This window comes from Alosa sapidissima, chromosome 1, assembly GCF_018492685.1.
Source record: "Alosa sapidissima isolate fAloSap1 chromosome 1, fAloSap1.pri, whole genome shotgun sequence".
Taxonomy (NCBI): Eukaryota; Metazoa; Chordata; class Actinopteri; order Clupeiformes; family Clupeidae; genus Alosa; species Alosa sapidissima.
In genome coordinates, this window is record NC_055957.1 from 5,747,285 (window position 1) to 5,769,556 (window position 22,272).

Genomic DNA, 22,272 nt, shown 5'->3' on the forward strand with positions numbered 1-22,272 from the left:
CAAATCCAGCTGAGTCTTCCTGCAGGCTGGGATGTGCACAAAGTCTCCTTGAAAGAGAACTTCAGACATTACCACAAGTAATGAAATACGTGTGCAGGGCACCTTTAACTATTGAAACCACTCATGCGTTTAGCAATGTAGTGCAGATTATATGAAGTTTTATATGAATCTGTAGTGCAGATTATATGAAGTTTTATATGAATCTGTAGTGCAGATTATATGACGTTTTATTGGTGTTGAACAGAAGACTGCAAGTGAAACTGGTATTCAGGTCATTTGCGTTCCAGCTGCCATATGCCCCTCACTTGTAGGCCACTGGGTTAATAATAATAATAATAATAATAATACATTTTATTTAAAAACGCCTTTCAGGACACCCAAGGTCGCTTCACAGATAAAACAAATAGAAGGGAAAATATATATATATCAAAAAAGGAGAAAAAAAAAAAAAAAATATATATATATATATATAAAATATATATATAGTCCATTTAGCCATATCACAGTCCATAGGCTAGTCTAAAAAGAAAGGTTTTCAGTTCCTTTTTAAACTGGGCAGTGGATTCACACTGCCTGATGTTGTTTGGAAGTGAGTTCCATAGCTTTGGGGCTGTGTGGGAGAACACTCTCTCCAATGGTGCTGAGGATCATCATGGGCACCTTGAGCAGACCAGCTGATGAGGATCGCAGCGAGCGGGAAGGGGTGTAGCTCTCCAAGAGGTTGGTGATATAGTTGGGAGCAAGGTTATGCAGGGCCTTATATGTCAACACTAAGATCTTAAACTGGACTCTCTGGGTAACTGGTAACCAGTGTAGCTGCAACAGTACAGGTGTTATGTGGCTTGTGGACTTTGTGCCTGTTACTATCCTGGCTGCAGAGTTCTGGATTATTTGGAGGCGGTGGAGTGATTTCTGTGGAATGCCAGATGGATGGTAGGCACATCTTGACCAGGCTTGTCGTAACAGGGTCCAACTGACAGGTGGAGGAGTTGCACCACCGAAAAATCTCACAGCACAGGCACACCTTAAAGCAACACCAAAGAGTTTTTTATACCTTAAAATGTTTCCAAAATTGTTTCAGTGGTTCATCAACTCGTAACAGGGTGAATGGCAATTCTGCATTCGCTTCGCAGCCAATTGGCTACAGTGCCGGCCCGAGCCTTTTGGGGGCCCTAAGCAGAATTTGATTTGGGGGCCCCCTCCCACAACGCAGAGTCACCTGTGCTTGGCGATAATTGACAACTTCACACTATAGTGTCATATTATAAATTAATACAGTGAGGTTATGTATTAATACAGTGACTGATTATGAACTACTGTCCCCCTGGACACAGATGCATAAGGACTCGGTAAGCTCATTCAGTAATCCATCCTTGCTGACATGCCAAAAATGTTTTGGGGCTCCGCTCTACACTTCTGGCCCCATGTGCTTGGTAAACCAATGTATTAGTTGTTATTTACACCAACCCTGTCACCTTTTAATCTTAGAGGGTACTAAAATCACAGATTTATTTGAAACATTCATATTCAAAGTGAAGCACTAAGGGTGGTTTACTGAAGTTGAATTGACAAATAACAAAATACAACAGCATTTGTATTTGTTGTAAACAAGTACATCCGTTTAATGACTTGTTTTTCAACAGATTTGCAGAACAAATCCGCAAATGTGCATTAAATGATCAATCTTCAACTACAAAATAAAACCAAAATAGACAAACATTAATAATAATGACAAAAATAAAATGTCCCAAAGAATAGATACTTATTCCTACTTCGTTCCTGGCTTTCAGGTATCTGCAGCTCTGCAGTGGACGAACCTGCAATGATTAAATAAATACATAAATAAATAAAACAAAAACTATGTTAAATGTGTCATGTCATATTAACAGGCTATGTAACCATTTGCCATCAAGAAAACCTCACCTTCTGTGTCATCAGCCATGGAGGCAGACACTTGATGAGGTAGAGTTAAGTAGTGGTAGAGATGTGCTCCAAAGTACTTCAACAGTGTCTCTGAAAAAAAAAAAAAATATTGCATAAGTGCATATTTGATCGAGCAGAATGAGTTTATTTTGCTATCATTACTTACACTCATCAACAAGCAATTCCACATGTAACAATTCATATTCTATTGGCAAATGAGGCATAATCAAAAGTAACGCTTAACATGGTGATCTACTGCAGCCTAAATATTAGGGTAGCACCGCTACATCACTTGCCACTATCTTAATCAAATGTAAGTTTATTTCCATCACAGAAGTCTCCCCACCCAACATGGTATATTTTCTCAAACACTACCATCTCTCTCCAAAAGATCTTTGAGCAGAGCGCACGTACTGTTCCATCTTTGCCTATGAAGCTGGAACGTTACCGATGCCCAGAGTCGTGCTAGTGAGTGGGTTGGGACTGGGAGCCTGGGCTTAGCCTGCTGTTGCTATCAGACTTACCACTATGTCACATATTATAGAACAGTTATAAACTATCAACACTTTCAGGTGCGAAATCAGAAACAATCCCTCTGGTAAATTTGCCTTCAGCTCCATTTTCATGTAACTACTGTAGTGCTAATGTCCACTTCAGTCAGCTAGCTAATATGTCACATATTATAGAACAGTTATAAACTATCAACACTTTCAGGTGCGAAATCAGAAACAATCCCTCTGGTAAATTTGCCTTCAGCTCCATTTTCATGTAACTACTGTAGTGCTAATGTCCACTTCAGTCAGCTAGCTAACTTTAATTTACAACATAAGCCCACCTATGGCTAGGGTACATGCTTGATTGAACATCCAAAACAATCCCAATATCCTTGACATCTGAAATACACCTAGATAAATATATATTAATGGGAGACATTTCTCTGTTGATGGCAGGGATTTAGCTCTGGTGATGGCTTATATTAGATCATGACAGCTAGCTAGCTACCTCAAGCACAAAAAATACTGTAAATAATCATGCAAACATACCTGTATCTTGCTCGTTTTTCTCCTCCTCTGTCATTTTCTTCTTTCTGTTTTCGGCACCAGAGGGATACGTCCTTTTTTGTGACTTTTCTTCACATTACCATCTCTTCCGATTTTTGAACTTGATGCAGTGTCTGCACGAATTGTCTATGCACCCGAGGTGTCTAGTTTATGCGCGTGACTCAAAGGCTGGCAGACACAGTAGAGGTAGGCAGGCATATTGATCATGAAATCAGAATTTTCTTGTTTTGAATTATTAATTGTTTCATTTATTCATTCATTGATGTCACTTGTTTATGTTATTAATTATGCTTAGTTCGCTTATGCCTCGGGCCGGCCCTGATCAGCCCTCATGGTCACTGTTCGGGGCAGGCCAGTTCTAACCTGGCAATAGCCAGATGAATTTTGCTCCGCCTAGCTCCACTCATCCATCTGGAACCGATCCATTGAAGTGTTGCTTCAGAAGGCTGGGCCTAATCAAAAAATGCTTGCATATGATTGAATAAGCCACTTGTCCGTTATCTATTGACGTGCTACTTCAACCACTCACATCGAAGCCAACCCGTGACGCTAATAACAGACTCACAGTCGCTTCTACGCTATGTCACATCTATGAAACTCCCGCCCTGCGTCCTGATTGGCTAAACCATAAAGTTGGTTGGAGAAATCACTCTCAATGGAAGAGGTCCCAGATGGATGTGAAGCTAGGCGGAGCTAAGCGGAACAACATTCATCTGGCTAGGGTCAGGTTAGGCCAGTTCCACTTTTAATCCTACGGGACAGGATGGCTGTCTGTATCTCAGAGATGTAGGTGTACCAGTTTTTGTACTTGCCATGCTCTGGATCTGTAATAAAAAAAAGAAACTGATTTAGACCACTGCTACAATTGACCTGGTAAACAAACTGGGGGCATCCATCTTGAATGGTGTTCAATCTGGGCTCTTTATTGAAGGAGAACAGGTTCAGACAAGACAGTCTCTCTCCACAGACATATAAATGATATGTTTACACTGAGAGGTCCTATGTAACGTCAGGCAGAATCCTACAATCTTTCTATGGACTTTTGAAGCCAAGCCATCACATGGACATTAGCAAAATGAGGATTAAATCACCAGGTATATGCAAGCCAGTACTGCAAATATGGCTAGCAAGTTTTTGTCCTTACTTGGCAAGGCAGAGATCTGGGGGTGGGCATCAGTGACCACTTCTTTAACTGGAAGTTCCTGGAGAAACACATCCATGGTCCTCATAAAGCACTCCCTCTCCATGATAACAGAATTTTGGCTAGTCTCACGTTTGTCCACCGAAACAACATAAACTATATCTCTGGAGTCTTACTCTACAGTGGTGTAGGTGCAAAACTGGGCACAATGACCTGCAAAGTACGTACAGCTTTTCAGCACTCCAACAGTGGAAATACTCATAACCAAAATCAACATACTTTACATTACAGAACTTACCAGGAGAATCCATTCTGCCATCACCTAGTGAATAGAGCAAACCGAAATAAAAAATATTAGAGCTGAAGTTCCCACTTGTTATAGTTTTTCACGAATATGTAAATACAGTCAAGAAAAAAACTGACCTAAGACAACAACATGGTCCTTTTGATGTAAGCGCTCTATGACTTCTGCCCTGGTTTTCTCCCAGTATTCCTGCACGGGCTCTATGCAGTATGCATCCTGCACCCTGAAGAGTGTGCCCTCTGCAGCCATCCCCATGTTCATAAATTTGAAAAGGAGGGCCACTTTTTCGGTAATTGTTGCCTGACAGCAGAATGTTCATGGACAGCATAAAATCACCCCCCTGCATGCCAAATTTGTGTGGTGGCTGTGAATTCCACTGCCACACAGTGTATCCAAAGGGACACAGCTGAAGAAAAGAAATTACAATGTTATTCACACAAGATATTTATGCAATAACAACCAAATTTTCACACCTGACACATCTATGCACATCGTCACAGTTGCATTTAAAATCAACAGCTAGACAATCAGTAAGCAAATGGCCACACCTGTTTGTACAAAAAGGTTAAAATTAAAAAAAAAAAAAAAATCCCGTGAGGGAAATTTGGTCTCTGCATTTATCCCAATCCGTGAATTAGTGAAACACACTCAGCACACAGTGAACACACAGTGAGGTGAAGCACACACTAATCCTGGCGCAGTGAGCTGCCTGCAATGACAGCGGCGCTCGGGGAGCAGTGAGGGGTTAGGTGCCTTGCTCAAGGGCTCTTCAGCCGTTCCTACTGGTCGGGGTTCGAACCGGCAACCCTCCGGTTACAAGTCCGAAACGCTAACCAGTAGGCCACGGCTGCCCTAAATAGGTTAGGCTATTTATATGCAGTTCTCAGATAGTGTTGCGGGTTGGGTTACAAACATAGAAAATCACATTGACAAACACAACAATCTTACCCATTCCAAAATGACGCCAGTCCCTCTTGGTTCGAGATTGACACGAAATGGCCGATCACCAGGGCATGCACCAGACTGTTTGTCCTTGTGGCTGCACTTTTTCAATGGCAAACTCAAGTGCTTGGCAAGTGTAAGGAGGTTGTCGTTGAAGGTGATATTAGCTGTTTTACCAATCAGGTTCTCTATGCTGCCCAGGAAGATTATGTGAGTCCTCATCAACAGGTTCGGGCATTTCAAAGTCAAGCACTGCTTCATCCACACTTTGTTCAAGCAGCTGATGTGGGTTGGCACAGACGTTCATGTGTAAATAGTTTGAATAGGAACACATTGTAATAAAATACTTCATAATAAATGACATTATTGTTTCTTGCTAAAACAAAACTCTTCTTTTACCATCAGGGTACTTGCATAATTGAATTTGAGGCAGTCCTAGTGATAAAAAGGAACATAAACCTTAGATAAAGACAAGGGACACACCTTAGATAAAGAGAAGGGAAATATTCCTCATCATCCTCCAGGTCCAAATTACCAGGGTCTTGAATGAAATCATCCATCTCAGTGCTGGGTGTGAGAAATATACACATCTTAGATTCAAGGAAAGGTTCAGTCTGAGTAAATTAAACAGTGATGTACTATACAGAGATACTTACATGGAGTCCCGCAAGTCATTGGCCTGCCCCTCATCTGGAGAGTCACACTCGTCTTCACTAATGCCCAGGGACTTCATGCTACAATGAATGATATGTAGAAATTCAATTTTTAAAACATGAACATTCACTAGCCACTTGGTAGAATCAACCACCCACCCAATAGTAAACCATGTATAATCATTTGATTGAAATCTACCAGTTACTCATATTATTTGCCGGCATTGCTAAAGACTGGTACATCCTTGCAATAATGAATATCTAAATGTCGATATACATACACCATTATATATAAAGACATGCAGGCTACCATGGCATGCACTTACCTTGAATCCAAAACACCAATTGCTCCCTCTTCCTCAAGTGGCTGCACCCCAAGATCAGGCTTAGCTAACTGTGTTTCGCTGTGTGAAAAAGACGGCCGTCCATAAATATGAATGAATTTATTCATTATAATTACGACAGGGTGTAGAAAATCATATAGATATAAGAGAAACTTACAGGTCAGAGTCCTCTGTGACGCTTGACACTAGTGGTTGGTGTGGTCTTGGGCGCTTCTTGCTCGGGGTAGATCCTGTTTGCCAACGCTTGAAACTGAGACTAAAGGCAAAGCAGGTTTTTTACAAACATGTTTTACACACCCAAGATGGGTAAAGCTAGAAGCTACAAAGCTGGAAGTTCGCGGTTACAGGTATGTTCCCGACGAATATGTGCTAACTAGCATAGGTCAGGGCATTGCATTAGTGCTATTATGTTCAGCCGGACATACAGTGGGTCTCATTTAGAAATGGCCACTTCATTCACGATTGCCATGATTCACACAGCTGCGTGAAATGTATTACAACCTATAACGTACAACGTATTACAACTTATTATGTATTACAACTTATGTATCGCATGATACAGGTGACATTCAAGGCCGATCTAGATATCTAAATACACAACGAGAACCTGGATCCAGAACGCAAACATACATGTTTGGTAGCAAGTGACTGCTACGCTAAACCCCCACTAGCTAGCGAGCTAGCCATCAAGAAACCAAGCTACACATACAGGGCTCACAATAAAACGGTCGAGCAAACAAGAGACTACCAAAACACATTACAAAGACAAAGTTCACCCAAGGGTAGGATATTTACAATTTCAAAAGCAACAAAGCCAAGTCGGCGTCGGTTTTGCAATCTTCAGAGTCTCTCAGTTGACGCCATTCCTCAAAAGCTCTCCCTATGTTCACTCGTGTTTGGTCTCTTTTTTTGTTCAACTCCTTTTTCTTCTTCCTCTGTTCCTCCAACAGTCGCCTCTTGGGTCTCTTACTTGTTGATTGATCCATGATGAATTGCCTTGGAATTGGCTGTTTATCTAGCCGGTCCCTCGTTTGGGGTGTGTCTGCCGTAAAGCATTTTCGAGGCGCAATTGGATACTTCCGCTGAGTCACATCCGGATTTGTTCGGTCCGTGTGCAGAAAGTTGCATATTCGTTTTTTCCGCGGAGAAGCGATAGGGGGAGACGAAGCACCCACCAAACGACCCAAAAAGTGTTGTAGAACCATCAGAACGACTCTCAACCTGCATAATTAAGGTCATTTTTGCTACAATTGTTGCATAGGGCCTCTTTAAAACAGTAAATAAAGACATTAACACACACAAACAACCCCCAGAGTTCTCCCCCGTATCCCAGAATGCATTGTCCCAGAGTCCGTAGCACATAGTCCAGCTTGCCAACGTTACAGTGAGTTCGTTGGGGATGAAGTCGCTAAATATTTTAGAAAGGAAACTGAAAGTCATAGGGCTTACAAGCGTACTATTCCTACAAAACAACTAGATACAAACAATGTAGAGCAAGAACAACTAGCCTATGTCGTGACATGGTTCTAGTGAGATTTATTTTGGAATTTAAGAAGACACATTTCGCGGAAACATGAGTGTGCTGCGGAGAGCAAAGGAAAACGTGAGGACACAGGTCGCTAAACCTGTATTATTTAGCCAATTAATCCCACTGATCCCTTTAGTTTGAGGTTTATGTGTACGTTGCCAAGCTTGTTCGTTGTTGCACTGTCGGTGTTGCATTGCATCTTTTACAATACATGTTCTATGAGTGACATTGCCGTTTCTCTTAGTTCTTTGGGATTTAAGTTTTCTAAGGTGACAATTCGGCTTGTAGATTATTTCTCCCTCTTTTAAATTGGAGCGTGGAGCGATTTCACTGGAGCGGGAGGATTTTGAAGTGGAGCGGGGGAGCGAAATTGAGCGGAGCGGCCTGACGTGAACAGCCACCTGAGCGAGGAGCGGGATATTCGCTCAGCTCTGCTCACTAGCTCTGATATGTGCACACTTGCAAAGTCTTTTACCCCTGATCGTATTTGGGACTAGTCCTTCTGGAGTTTGTTCCCCATAAAAACATAATTTGCATCACTTTGCCAGTTCCCTTGTTCTGTTCCTCCTGAACAAGTTAAATCCACCAAAGTGTGTGCAACAGCTGCAACCTTGATTCTATTTTATTTATCACCTGAAGAGGATTCATCACTAAATAGAATAGTGGATCTAGCTGAAGAATACTGGTTACAACAATAAACTATATTTTCATAACAATTACACATTATCATGATAAAATCACCAAATAGCACTTAGGCTTGTTATGGACTTTCTTCTCACAAGATGTTGGTGACTGTAAGAAGAATAAAGTGCACTGATGCACTGGCAGTCCTTTTTAATAACGTTTTCTTTAGACTTACGAAAGTAAAAGTACTTTATGTTGTATCTGCAGGGACAATCTAGAAGTGTAATTATATTTTGAGCCTTGTCAGTGGGTTAAAGTAGCAATTTGGCAGCAGATTAGCATGGTGTGTGCATGTATTAGTAGTAGTAGCAGATTAGCATGGTATGTGCATATATTAGTAGTAGTAGCAGTAGTAGTAGTATATTAGCATGGTGTGTGCATGTAGCAGATTAGCATGGTATGTGCAGTGTATGTAGAGTAGTAGTAGCAGATTAGCAATGGATTACAGACCTCAAGGTTGCACAAACCTATAAGGTCATCATTAGACATTTTAGGTGTTCTATTGATACTGTACTTCATAGCAATGCCTCCACAGACCTGTCCTGTAGACGTACCTATGTTCTTCCTCATCTACAGCAAATGGCCCACAGGACCTACAGGCTCAGTCATGATGGCTCCTGCACCCATCACCTGCTCTCTGATGAGGGGCATTAGAAAGGGGGGGGGGTGGCTGGGCAAAAGAACACGGTTTCTAGGCAACAGCCCAGCAGCATGGTGGTAGGTTGATTGCAATGCTTCTTCCCCCCACATTTTAACCCAGCACATTCAGCCCAGCAACATGGTGTTAGGTTGATTGCAATGCTTCTTTCCCCTACAGTATATTTTAACCCAGCACATTCAGCCCAGCAGCATGGTGGTAGGTTGATTGCAATGCTTCTTCCCCCCACATTTTAACCCAGCACATTCAGCAGGAAGCACAGCTCTCAGCAGACCCCACATAGCAGCTAAAGAGGCCTTCCAGCCTTTCCCCCACATCTATTGTTCTGTTCACACAAAAGCTCCCCGGAGGCCTGAGGCCACAGCACTGTCCACTGGCGCTTCCTCTACGGGGCGAGGGCCGTATGTACCATGTGGGCAGAGTTCTGTTAGCAGCATGGAGCTGGCCTGAGATGGACCCATGGTGGCCGCTCTGAAGGCTGTGAAGGCCACTCAAGGAAAGGAACAGCTGAGATGTTCTCCACTAAGAGCAGATGGCAGAAGGCGGCTGATTGCACGTTTCCAGATGGGGGATCTCGTGACGTGGGATGGGGCTCTCTTGGCATTTCTGATAGGAGCTCTCAAGCAGGCCTTTATGCCCCCCCCCCCCCCCCCCCTTTAAAAAAGTCATGGAGTTTCCAGTGTCTCCTCTCCTCACACAAGTCTTCATTAGGAGCTGAAATGAGAAGCACACAGAACTCTCTGGAGGATTCTGGAAGTTTCCATCCGACTTCTGTCATCTGAATCTCCCCGTGGAACCACTTTCAAACAGATCCTATCTCCCTAATGATTGAATGCTTGAATTTCCCCTTGGGGATCAATAAAGAATCTATCTATCTATCTGATGAAAATGATTTCCTGTCTTCCTAACGATGAAAATGATTTTCAGATTTTTTTCTTACTGTCATTCTCTCCCTGAATGGAAATGGACCCGTAGACGAGTACAACTCAGCACTGCTCCTGATTAGCACAAAGGCGCTAATTATAGGTATTTTAATTGCGTGGTAGCCTACATAATTGTCAAAGTGAAACCACCTGGTACTTTGCACCTAGGAATTATTTTGTAATTATGCCTCTCTACCTTTCTCTAACATTTCCTCTCTTTATCTCTCCCTCTCTCTCTATCTCTCTCTCTCCAACTCTGTCTGATATGGCCATCTGTACATTTTAATTACTATTATCAGACCACCATGACAAACTTTTAATTGATTGCTCTGAACATAGCGTCTTGATTAGAATTTGTTGGAGGGAAAATCATCAATCTCTTTGATTCAGGCCCTTACAAAATGTGCAGTTTGTGTTGTTGTTGATTTCCCAGAGGGCGAAGTGAAATAATACAGATCATAACATCATAACAATAAACATCAATCAAAAGCCCATCACCAACGTGCTCCACCACTGTATATATACCACATTACATTGTGTCTTTCCAGTGTGTTTGGCTGTAAAATAATATAATTTCTGACTGTGTGTTTCCTACTTTACTAATGAGAAAAACTCTCCCTGACAAATCTGAGTGTTCATCTCAAACACTCTTCTGCCACACACTTTTCTGCCCTCATAGATGAGAGTGTGCTCATCTAAAACACTCTTTTGCCCTCACAGATCTCAAACACAGAACTGTGGGATATGTACTGTATATGTGTGACAAGAGAGATGAACAGAGCAGGGAGAGAAAGAGATGAACAGAGGAGGAAGAGAAAGAAACCAAGAGAGAGGAGAGAGAGATAAACAGAGGAGGGAGAGAAAGAAACACAGAGACATCTCAGAGACGCATCCAGAGTGTGTTCATCTCAACACATCCAGAGTGTGTTCATCTCAAGCCTAGTTCTGCCTCCACCAGCCCAGCGAGACCACTAATTAACCACAGAGTCATTAGCAGTGTTGGGGAAGTTACTTTTAAAAAGTAGTGTTAGCTTGTTACTCATTACTTCTCAAAAAAGTAACCCGTTACTTTACTTAGTTACCCTCTATGGAAAGTAACTTATTACGTTACTCGTTACTTTTACGTTACTTTTACGTTGCTCGACTTTGGCCAGAACCCAATATCTGTTCCTAAATGTGTAGGCCTACATAAAGTTCTACTATGGAGGACATAACAGGTATTTCTTTTGTGCTCTTTATTATCTTTATTATTATTAAAAAATGCCAGAAACAGAGCACTTGACAAGAAAACATTGGGCTTATAGGCTTTATCACCACCACTAAAGCCCTATGAAACAATATCAAATAACATAGCCTCGATACATCTTGGGCATATAGGTGAACACAAAATATATGAGGGCTTATTTTATAGCCTTATACTCTTTCATTAAACAGGCGCTCCTCCGAAATTTGGTGCAAAGCTTGTGCAAATTGTATCAATAGGCTGGCAGTTGAGTTAACGGCAGTAGACAAAATCAGAGGACAGTGTAGGCTAGGCTTAGCCTGACGAGCCAGACCCACATTTGCTGCCGCTAGGGTGCGTCTAGATTTCTAGGCTAGGCTAGGCTACAACTAACACTCACATTCCTCCCCTTAGTTTCAATGAGTTCGAAGTACTAGGCTACCTTCATCCCTCAGAAGTTAGCGTTGGCTGCGTCTCACTTGCTATGATTGCTCTTCATTGCCACCAGCCTCTGTCACATACCGTGTGTAGCTATGATTGCACTTCATGCTACCAGCCTCTGTCACGTAGGCTGCCGTGTGGAGCTCATGCCTATTGCGCAAGCGCGCAACTGAGAAAGCAGCGTCGCTGTCAAATATGTCCCTGGGAAAAGTAACGTTGCGCCGATATGAAAAAGGAACTACGTTACGTTACCAAATTTTCAGTAGTAACGTGTTTACTCAAAAAAGTAGTTACGTTACTTTGTAACTCGTTACACACAACACTGGTCATTAGTCAGTTCAGAGCTGCTTAGAGATGGGTAACACTCTCTCTGAGAAACAGCAGAATAAATAATGCTGCTGTGTGTGTGTGTTTGTGTGTGTGTGCGGAGGGTGTCACATCTTCAAGATGGCGGCTGCGTGAGTGTTTGGTGCTGCAGACTGTTCTGCCAAAATGAACTTTTTTCGAAAGAAATGGCCTTCAACTACCTCTAATTATTGATATGTTGTGGAACTGAAAGTTTTTACGAACACTGCAGCCGACTTTTTGTTGCAAGAAAAGTTTTGACGCTTTAGCTCCAAGATGCAGCCAGGTGCAAACAACGTTCTCCTGGACGCGCTCCAGCAATTAAAGTCCGAAATGGTGTGTCACTTTGATGCAAGAATGGACAATATCCAGAGTAATTTAGAAACAATAAAGCTCTCGCTTTCAAATCTAGGAGAGCATATTTCGGAGCTTGAGCAGAGAGTTAGCTAGCCTAGAAATCTAGACGCGCCCCTAGCGCCCCTATCCTATTGCGTCCTATTGCGTGCAGAGGGAATTTGAAAGACAACTGATTATCCCGCCCCTCGGACTGAGCACTGCGAACGGTGAGTGCCCAGACCCTACATTTTAATGTGGGTCTGGCTCGCCAGGCTAAGAGTTAGCAGCAACGAGGACAACGTCTCTGACGAATTAAAGCATTAGAAAAGGAAAACGCACGCTGCGCGACAAGATGGATGATATCGAAAACCGAAGCCGGGCCTACAATCTTCGCTTTGTTCACGTCCCGGAAAAATCGGAGGGAAAGTATACCCGTGGATTTATCTGCAACCTGGTTGTTCACCTCTTCGGGAGTGAAAACTTTACTACACCCCCGTCCATAGAAGGCCCATCGCTCTCCAGCGCAACAACCCAAGGTGAAGGCGCACCGCTCTGAGGCGCAGCAAACTAAGGAGAGGGCAAATCGCCCTCCAATACAGCAAACACAGGACAACGCCAAGCCAAGGGTGATCATGGTGAGATTTCTCAGTCTTCAGGACAGAGATAAAGTCCTTCGACTTGCCCGAGAAAAGCAACAACTTGTGTACAATGGGGAGCGGATCCATATATTCCCCGACTTCAGTGCTGCTGTGATCAACAAACGGCGCGAATTCGATGACATCAAAAAACAACTTAAGCAACGTAAGATGGATTATCATATGACTTTCCCTGCTACTCTTGTAGTCAACATCAACGGGAAATCTGTGCAGTTTAAAACCCCTGATGAAGCGCTTCTTTTTCTGCAGGATACTGGAAATGTTGACTGACTTAAGTTTATGAGTTTACACTTATGATATGCGTGATGCATGTTCGGTTTAGAAAATGCTGCAATTGCTTCCATATCTTTTTCTCTTTGAAGGCATTGAATATTGAATATTGAATACTTGTGAAAGACACTTCTTAATTATCCCTATGCTTAAAACTGAGATCTTTTGTGTTCAGTACTTATGATGATAAGACTATTGATAAATAACTGGATCGCACACTTCTATGTGTTGTTTTTGGTAGGCTACGCCTTATAAGGGGCTTTTCTCTGTTTTGTTATGTTAGACCTTGTTTTTTTTGGACTTTATGGGAAATTATGAAGTAAATGAATTATCATAATATTTTGTGTATGTTGGCAGATAGTCTACTTTCTTTCCAACCTATGTTTGTTTGTGTGTGTGTGGTGAGATGTGTGTGTGTTGCTCTTCTATCCTACTTTTTGTCCCACTCTCTTTTATTTAGTTTTGTTTGACAATGGGTAAAGGTTTATTTGTCATTCATTTAAATATCAGGAGCTTACCGCATAAAATTGATCTCCTAAGAGCTTGGCTCTCTCATAATAAACCTGCGGTCATTACTGTCTCTGAAACTTGGTTGCAAAGTAATATATGTGATGCTGAAATAAGCCTAGATGGTTACACCCTACAGTATATCGAGCAGGTAGAGGCAGTCGTGGTGGTGGTGATGCTACATATATATCTTCTAATTTGTCCTGAGAGGTTGTTATTCCAAATGAAAGCCCACTGCACTTTGAATGCCTTTTTGTTAGATTACGTTTTGATCATAAACAACTGATAAATGGAAATATTTACAGGCCTCCTAATTCTCCTTCAGAGTCTATTAACAATATTCTTGCCACTCTTAATTCTCTTAATTGTTCTGATGAACTTATTGTTTTGGGTGATTTCAACCGAAACTGGCTTGATAGGTCTTCTGTTAAGGAGAAGAATCTACTGGAAAGCCTAAATCTCACTCAGTTAATACAGGAGCCCACTAGAGTGACTGGGAGCTCTAGGTCTCTTTTAGATTGGATCTTGGTCACTCATCCCAACAGAATTGCTGACTCTGGTATTTTATCTGACTGCTTCAGTGACCACTCAGTCATCTTCTGTGTGTGGAAAATAAGATTGCCACGACTGACATCTAAAATAATTAAGGTAAGGCAACATAAAAACTTTTGTGAAGACTCCTTTATTAATGATTTGCTGAATATTAACTGGTCTAGGTTGGAACTTATTCCTTATGTTGAGGATGCTTGGACTTTTTTTCATACTGAAGTTCACGAAGTGATTGACAAACATGCACCATGGGTATCAATGAAGGTGAAGGGTAGGCATCTACCATGGATTGATGGTGACCTGTTACATCTTTTTAAGGAAAGGGACAAGGCCTGGAAGCGCTACCATTCAACAAAACTTATGGATGAATGGGTTGAAAATAAGAGGTTATGTAATATCTGCACTGTGAAAACTAGAAATGCAAAGTCGAATTACTATAAGACAGCATTGTCTAATGACTTCACTAACCCAAAACAATTTTGGAAAAAACGTAATAGTTTATTGAATAAATCTGTTATGTAAATCTGGCTATTTTTGGCCATTAAATCTGGTGGTGCTGGTCCTGATGGTCTGGAGATCAAGTTTATTAAGATTGCCTCTCACATCCTGGCATTTCCACTATGTTATTTATTCAATTTATCCAGCTATGTGGAAGTATGCTAGAGTAACAGCTATTCATAAAAGTGGCGATCCACTTGACCCTAACAACTATAGACCAATTTCAATTATTAGCACTGTGGCAAAAATATTTGTAAAAATAATTTTTAAGCGATTATTTAAATATGTCAATGACTTTTCTGTTTTATCTGATATGCAATCAGGTTTCAGACCCAATTACTCTACCACTACTGCCCTCACAAAGTTTGTCAATGATGTTACATCCTCTTTAGATAATAACATGCCTACTGGAGCAATATTTATAGATCTCACCAAGGCCTTTGATTTGGTTAATCACTATCTACTTCTTGATAAATTGCATAGCATTGGTCTGTGTAAGCAGTCACTCTTTTGGTTTAATTCATATCTTCATTTTAGGCGTCAATGTGTGGTTTTCAATGGCTGTTTTTCCCAGTACACCGTCATGGAAAAGGGTGTTCCACAAGGTTCATGCCTAGGCCCTCTTTTGTTCTCTATATTTATTAATGACCTTCCAAAAATATGCTCCAACTGTAATATCTTGCTGTATGCTGATGACACTGTTATTTATTCTGCTAAATGCGATATTAATTTGATCAAGACTTCATTGCAATCAGATTTTGACAACATTCAAAAGTGGTTTGCAGGTAATGGGCTCATACTTAATAAAGCTAAGTCATACAGTATGTTTTTTGACAATAGGTCAACCCGTTACAATCAAGATCATAATAAGGTTCTTGTATGATACACTTATGGAGAATGTGGAAGAATTTAAATATTTGGGCCTACTGCTTGACGCAAATCTCTCCTTCAAGTCACATATTGACTCTGTTGTGAAGAAAATTCATTTCAACCTTAGACTCTATAAATTGTTTCACTCAACAGATCAGATTACGAATTGTAACACAGCTTTTATTTCCCATCCTTGACTATGCAGACATTGTGTATATGAATACAACAGAAATCTTTAAATGTTGTCTTCAACAGCCTCTGTCGATTTGTGTTAATTAATGTAATGTAATGTAATGTGTTGAGATGTCCATACCTTACCCACCATTGTCACATGTATCAGCAACTGAATCTCTTATCACCTAAGGCCAGACGGCAACTACACTGGCTTCAGTTTATTTATAAATGCTTTTTCTTTAATTATCCATCTTATTTACAAAATTATTTAAATCCATATAGGTCTACTTATGGGCTTAGACATCTTGATCATTTGTTTTTTTCTGTTCCAACTATATCTAAAGAAATAGGGAGGCGTGCCTTCAAATGTAAAGCTTCTTCTGACTGGAATAGTCTACCCAGCTCATTAAGATCTATTTCATCTTTTCCACTTTTTAAGTCATCCCTATTAAACTTTTTGCAATCATGTGACCAATGCAAAAAAAAACTCATTTTCAATTGTGGTTTTCTCCTGTGTCCTTTATTTGTATTTTATTTTTTTATTTTTATTGTATTACAAATTTAATTTCTGTTTTTTACCAACATAAATCTATTAGGTTAGAGAGGTTGGACTGCTTTGTAGTTTGTAGGGATGAAGAGCTTTGGTGTGGATGTATGCGTGTGTGTAATATATGTGTTTGGTGTTTTTGGGACCCCCTCGAAAACGAGATGTCTCATCTCAAGGGGTTATCCCTTAATAAAGAAATTGAATTCTGACAGAGTCTCAGTTGTTAGAATCAGCCTTTTAATTCTCTGTAAATTAGACACTACAGAGGACGCCAGCATCACACAGGCTATTTGGGTTGTGCTTTATATCAGACGTCCAGGACACAGGTGTCCAGGACACAGATGTCCAGGACACGGACATCCAGGACACAGTACACAGACATCTAGGACACAGGACAAAGTACACAGACGTCCAGGACACAGGACACAGACGTCCAGGACACAGTACACAGACGTCTAGGACACAGGACACAGACGTCCAGGACACAAGACACAGACGTCCAGGACACAGTACACAGGACACAGGACACAGTACACAGATATTAAAACACTGTCTGAAGGAGTCTACAGTCGTGCGCTGTGCCCTCTATAAGACGCAGTGTGTGTGTGTGTGTGTGTGTGTAACAGAGAGAAAGAGAGAGAGCGAGAGAGAGACATTGCAGTGACACTTTGTTTATGTCTGTTTTGCAGATTGTGTTTGAGGTGGTCACCTCTGGGCGGCGAGGTCTGATTGCTGTCAAGAATGTGGTTGTCCTAGGACATCAATGCAGTAAGGTCACACACACACACAATTGCCTTTAGTGTCATAATTCGGTCTATTGTGCCATAAAAAGTCCCGCACATATCATATATCATATATCTAATATACATATATCATATATCTAATATATATATATAGATCATATATGAATACATATAATACATATATGAATACAAAAAGGGAGTTCAAGCCCATGTGCTGGCAGAGAGCAGGACGTGTCTGTGGTGCATTTTGTTGAGACATACGTCCCAGAGAAACATAGAGAGAGAAAGGAGAGGAGGAGTAGGAGTGGAGGAGGGGTGGAAGAAGAGAGGAGGAGTAGTGGAGGAGGGGTGGAAGAAGAGGTGGAGGAGTAGAGGAGGAGGGGTGGAAGAAGAGAGGAGGAGTGGAGGAAGAGTGGAAGAGGAGAAGGACAGCCATGGCCCACTGGTTAACACTTCGGACTTGTAACCGGAGGGTTGCCGGTTCGAACCCCGACCAGTAGGAACGGCTGAAGTGCCCTTGAGCAAGGCACCTAACCCCTCACTGCTCCCCGAGCGCCGCCGTTGTTGCAGGCAGCTCACTGCGCCGGGATTAGTGTGTGCTTCACCTCACTGTGTGTTCACTGTGTGCTGAGTGTGTTTCACTAATTCACAGATTGGGATAAATGCAGAGACCAAATTTCCCTCACGGGATCAAAAGAATATATATACACAGTACCTGTACTTATACTTAGGAGGAGTAGGAAGAGGAAAAGAGGAGTGAAGATGGGAGGAGGAGAGGAGGAGGAGTGGAGGAGGAAGAGGAGTGAAGATGGGAGGAGGAGAGGAGGAGAGGAGGAGGAGTAGGAAGAGGAAAAGAGGAGTGAAGATGGGAGGAGGAGAGGAGGAGGAGTGGAGGAGGAAGAGGAGTGAAGATGGGAGGAGGAGAGGAGGAGGAGTAGGAAGAGGAAAAGAGGAGTGAAGATGGGAGGAGGAGAGGAGGAGGAGTGGAGGAGGAAGAGGAGTGAAGATGGGAGGAGGAGAGGAGGAGGAGTAGGAAGAGGAAAAGAGGAGTGAAGATGGGAAGAGGAGTGGAGGAGGAGAGGAGGAGGAGTGGAGAAAGAGGAGTGAAGATGGGAGGAGGAGAGGAGGAGGAGGAGTGGAGAAGAGGAGTGAGAGGGGGATATGGGATAAAGGAAAGATGCTAAAGATGCTAAACTGAGATACCCGTACAGCACAGACAACTAAACAAATACAATACTTGCATTACTGGTGACATACACTAACACACACACACTATTTAAGTCTATAGACAGGTGTCTATTCTCCTGAGCCTAGCTTAGTGATCATGGGACACTTTTCCTGTGTGTGTGTGTGTGTGTGTGTGTGAGATCTTGCCCCCTGGTGCTCCACAGCTCAGGTCTCCTTGGCTGCTGAGAGGTGGCACCATTCATTTGGCATTCAGGAGAGCAGATGGCATTAGTGTGGCAGCGCAGAGTGAACACACACACACACACTCACTCACACACACACACACCCACAGGAGGTCCATCTATCATTAAGGAGGAGGAGGGGGCCAATAAAAGAGCCCCATCAGCCCAGCAGGAGAACAGAGTCGTCTAACGTGGCATTGGCAAGACTGGCAGGGCACAGTGATAAAGAGTGGTGGCACCGCAAGAGCCACGATAAGAGAAAAACACATGGAGAGAAAGAGAGAGAGAGAGAGAGAGGGGGAGAGATAGAGAGAGGGAGAGAGAGAGAGAGAGGGAAATATTGAAAAGAGTAAAGAGGGCTGAAGAGAAATTATGAAATTAACCACAGCTGCATCTGCACAGAGGGGAGACATCTTGTTAACAGACTCAAGGTTGTGTGTGTGTGTGTGTGTGTGTGTGTGTTGAGATAGTTAAGAGTATCTCTTTCAGATTTAGGGAAATAATCATAGATCCTATCTAATAACAGCATTTGCATAGACCTTCACATGAAATTACAGTACCCCTCCCAATGGAAACACACACGCACACACACACAGACCTAGATGTTCCCCAGGCCTCATTTTGGGCTCTTAATTAAGGCCGTGGTTTATCTGCACTCACAATGCAAATCGATGGAGGGAAGGTTAGACTGTGCTTATTATGACTGCCGTAGTGGACACAGGAAACAGGATTAGCGCTGAGCATTAATTACTGCCCCTCCCAGTACTGGACTGCACATCAAGCTCCAACCAAACTAAACACACATCAGGGATTTCAGTTATTTATCAAGCCGCTCCAACCAAACTAAACACGGATCAGGGATTTCAGTTATTTATTAAGCCATTTTCAGGTGAAGCTCTAGAGCTATCCTTGACTTAAGTGGCGGAAATGAGTCAGTGTGTTTATGGTTGTGTTTGTGTTTATACTGTATGTGAGAGAGGACAGTGGTAAAAGTGTTTCTAAGTAAAGTAAGCAGGTATATGTAATTTATAAAGCACATTTACACACAGCATAAACTGACCAAAGTGCTGTACAGTGGATAACTAAAAAGACAAATAATACAAAAATAATTGGACTAATAGACGTAATTATATAAAACATGAATAAGAGGAAACTTTCAATATCAGGGCACACAACACAGAAATACAGTAGGATGAGCAGGAGTACAGGGTTAGGGAACAAGAGTACAGGGCTAGGGAACAAGAGTACAGGGTTAGGGAACAAGAGTACAGGGTTAGGGAACGAGGAAGACCAGGGCTAGGGAACAAGAGTACAGGGTTAGGGAACGAGGAAGACCAGGGCTAGGGAACAAGAGTACAGGGTTAGGGAACAAGAGTACAGGGTTAGGGAACAAGAGTACAGGGTTAGGGAACGAGGAAGGCCAGGGCTAGGGAACGAGGAAGGCCAGGGCTAGGGAACAAGAGTACAGGGCTAGGGAACAAGAGTACAGGGCTAGGGAACAAGAGTACAGGGTTAGGGAACAAGAGTACAGAAGAGTACAGGGTTAGGGAACAAGAGTACAGGGCTAGGGAACAAGAGTACAGGGTTAGGGAACGAGGAAGGCCAGGGCTAGGGAACAAGAGTACAGGGTTAGGGAACAAGAGTACAGGGTTAGGGAACAAGAGTACAGGGCTAGGGAACGAGGAAGGCCAGGGAGTGAAGGTGGGTTTTTAGTCTGGATTTGAAGGCAGAATTGGAGGGGGCAGATCTAATATCCGCTGTCAGCACTTTGAGGACCAGCACTGTCAGAAAAACAAACACAAAAATATATAGGCCTAGCCTGAGTTATAATATATAGGCCTAGCCTAAGTTATAATATATAGGCCTAGCCTGAGTTATAATATATAGGCCTAGCCTGAGTTATAATATATAGGCCTAGCCTGAGTTATAATTACATCGTCGATTCGGCCCAAAAGTGTGTGGGCCCCACTCCAGTCCAGGCCTGGAGTATTAGTAATGCTCCGTAAAGATCCCTATTATGTTTTGGGGACCCCCCGCTCTGCATCCACAGTAGGAAACATAAACACATTGTTGCAGCATAGCTTTTAGACTTGGTAACCATGGCTTCTAGACTTGGTAACATTGTTGCACCATGGCTTCTAGACTTGGTAACAAGTTCTTCCAGTGCATACAGTATGGACCCTTTCAAGAGAGTTCCATTATCAGCATCATAGTTGGCCCCACAAGACTTCCTTTTTAACATTCCATATGTTATCTTAATGGAGAGGAAGTAGATTGGGGCCCAAATAGAACGTTCAAGCATTGTTTTTGTTTTTATTGTTGAAAGGGTCTATACACACAAATATGTGCAGTGTTTCTTTTTAAAACCAAATTGAGCGTCTGTGGTTATTATATATTATTGTAGTCTATCAAATAGAATGAGTTCTAACACTTTAGAGAGTATGCTCACTAGAGTGATTGGCCTGTAGTATTCTATACTTGATGCCTTACTTACACGTTTTGTCTTTTTACGGGCACTAATAGTGCAGATACCATAGTCAGGTAATATCAAAGTCAAAGTCAAAGTCAGCTTTATTGTCAATTTCTTCACATGTTCCAGACATACAAAGAGATCGAAATTACGTTTCTCACTATCCCACGGTGAAGACAAGACATATTTTGCCAATTTAGGTCCACAAACAAACATAACATTCAAGTAAACAAAAAAGTAAGTAAATAAGTAAATAAGTAAATAAGAGGGCACATATAATAATGAAAAAATAAGAGCAGCAAAATTTGGTTGAAATTGTGCATAGACAGTCAATATGACATGTGCTACCAATATGACATGTGCTACCAATGTGCTAATAATTGTGTGTGTGTCTGTGTGCGTGTGTTTGTTTGTGTGTGTGCGTGTGCACGTGTGTGTGTGCGCGTGCGTGCGTGTGTGTGTGTGTGTTTGTTTGAGTGTGTGTGCGTGTGCTTGTTTGTGTGTGTGCACGTGTGTGTGTGTGTGTGTGCGTGCGCGCGTATGTGTGTGTGTGCGTGTGTTTGTTTGTGTGTGTGCGTGTGTGTGTGTGTGTGTGTGTGTGTGCAGGCTGGTGCAAGGCTGTTAGTCACTTTAACAAACCCATCCTCATTAGAGTTGTGGCTGCAGAAGCCAACATTAAGCTCAGTCCCCTGATGACAGACATGAAGGAAGAGCTCCAATGAACAAATGGCCCATCTGCCTTCCACAGTCTCCAGCAGCTGGGGCAGACCTGCCTTACGCGCGTGTGAGTGTGTGTGTGTGTGTGTGTGTGCGTGCGTGTCTGTGTGTAATTGTGTGTGTGTGTGTGTGCAATTGTGTGTGTGTGTGTGTGTCTGTGTGTGTGTGTCTGTGAGAGAGAGAAAGAGAGAGTGATGAGAACGTTCCAGGTGTTTTAGATGGATGCTAAATCTGGCACACTGTACACTCTAGACACATGGACACACACACACACACACATCACAAATAGCATGCCCTCTAACGCCCTCTTACATACCTGTGTGTGTGCGTGCGTGCATGTGCACGTGTAATTGTGTG

General features: G+C 42.3%; 3 long non-coding RNA genes across 3 annotated transcripts; 1 reads left to right on the forward strand and 2 right to left on the reverse strand.

The window, feature by feature from the left end:
- Window positions 1-1,776: 1,776 nt before the first annotated feature.
- On the reverse strand, window positions 1,777-3,164 carry LOC121709735. The gene is made up of 3 exons (XR_006032028.1): window positions 2,967-3,164; window positions 1,924-2,013; window positions 1,777-1,817 (listed from the first exon to the last, which is right to left on the reverse strand). It is a non-coding gene; the product is annotated as an uncharacterized LOC121709735 (long non-coding RNA).
- A 974-nt stretch (window positions 3,165-4,138) lies between these two features.
- On the reverse strand, window positions 4,139-5,465 carry LOC121709743. The gene is made up of 3 exons (XR_006032030.1): window positions 5,378-5,465; window positions 4,549-4,835; window positions 4,139-4,447 (listed from the first exon to the last, which is right to left on the reverse strand). It is a non-coding gene; the product is annotated as an uncharacterized LOC121709743 (long non-coding RNA).
- A 3,794-nt stretch (window positions 5,466-9,259) lies between these two features.
- On the forward strand, window positions 9,260-21,962 carry LOC121709750. Its single transcript, XR_006032031.1, has 3 exons — window positions 9,260-9,297; window positions 17,266-17,344; window positions 21,805-21,962. It is a non-coding gene; the product is annotated as an uncharacterized LOC121709750 (long non-coding RNA).
- The last annotated feature ends 310 nt before the right edge of the window (window positions 21,963-22,272 follow it).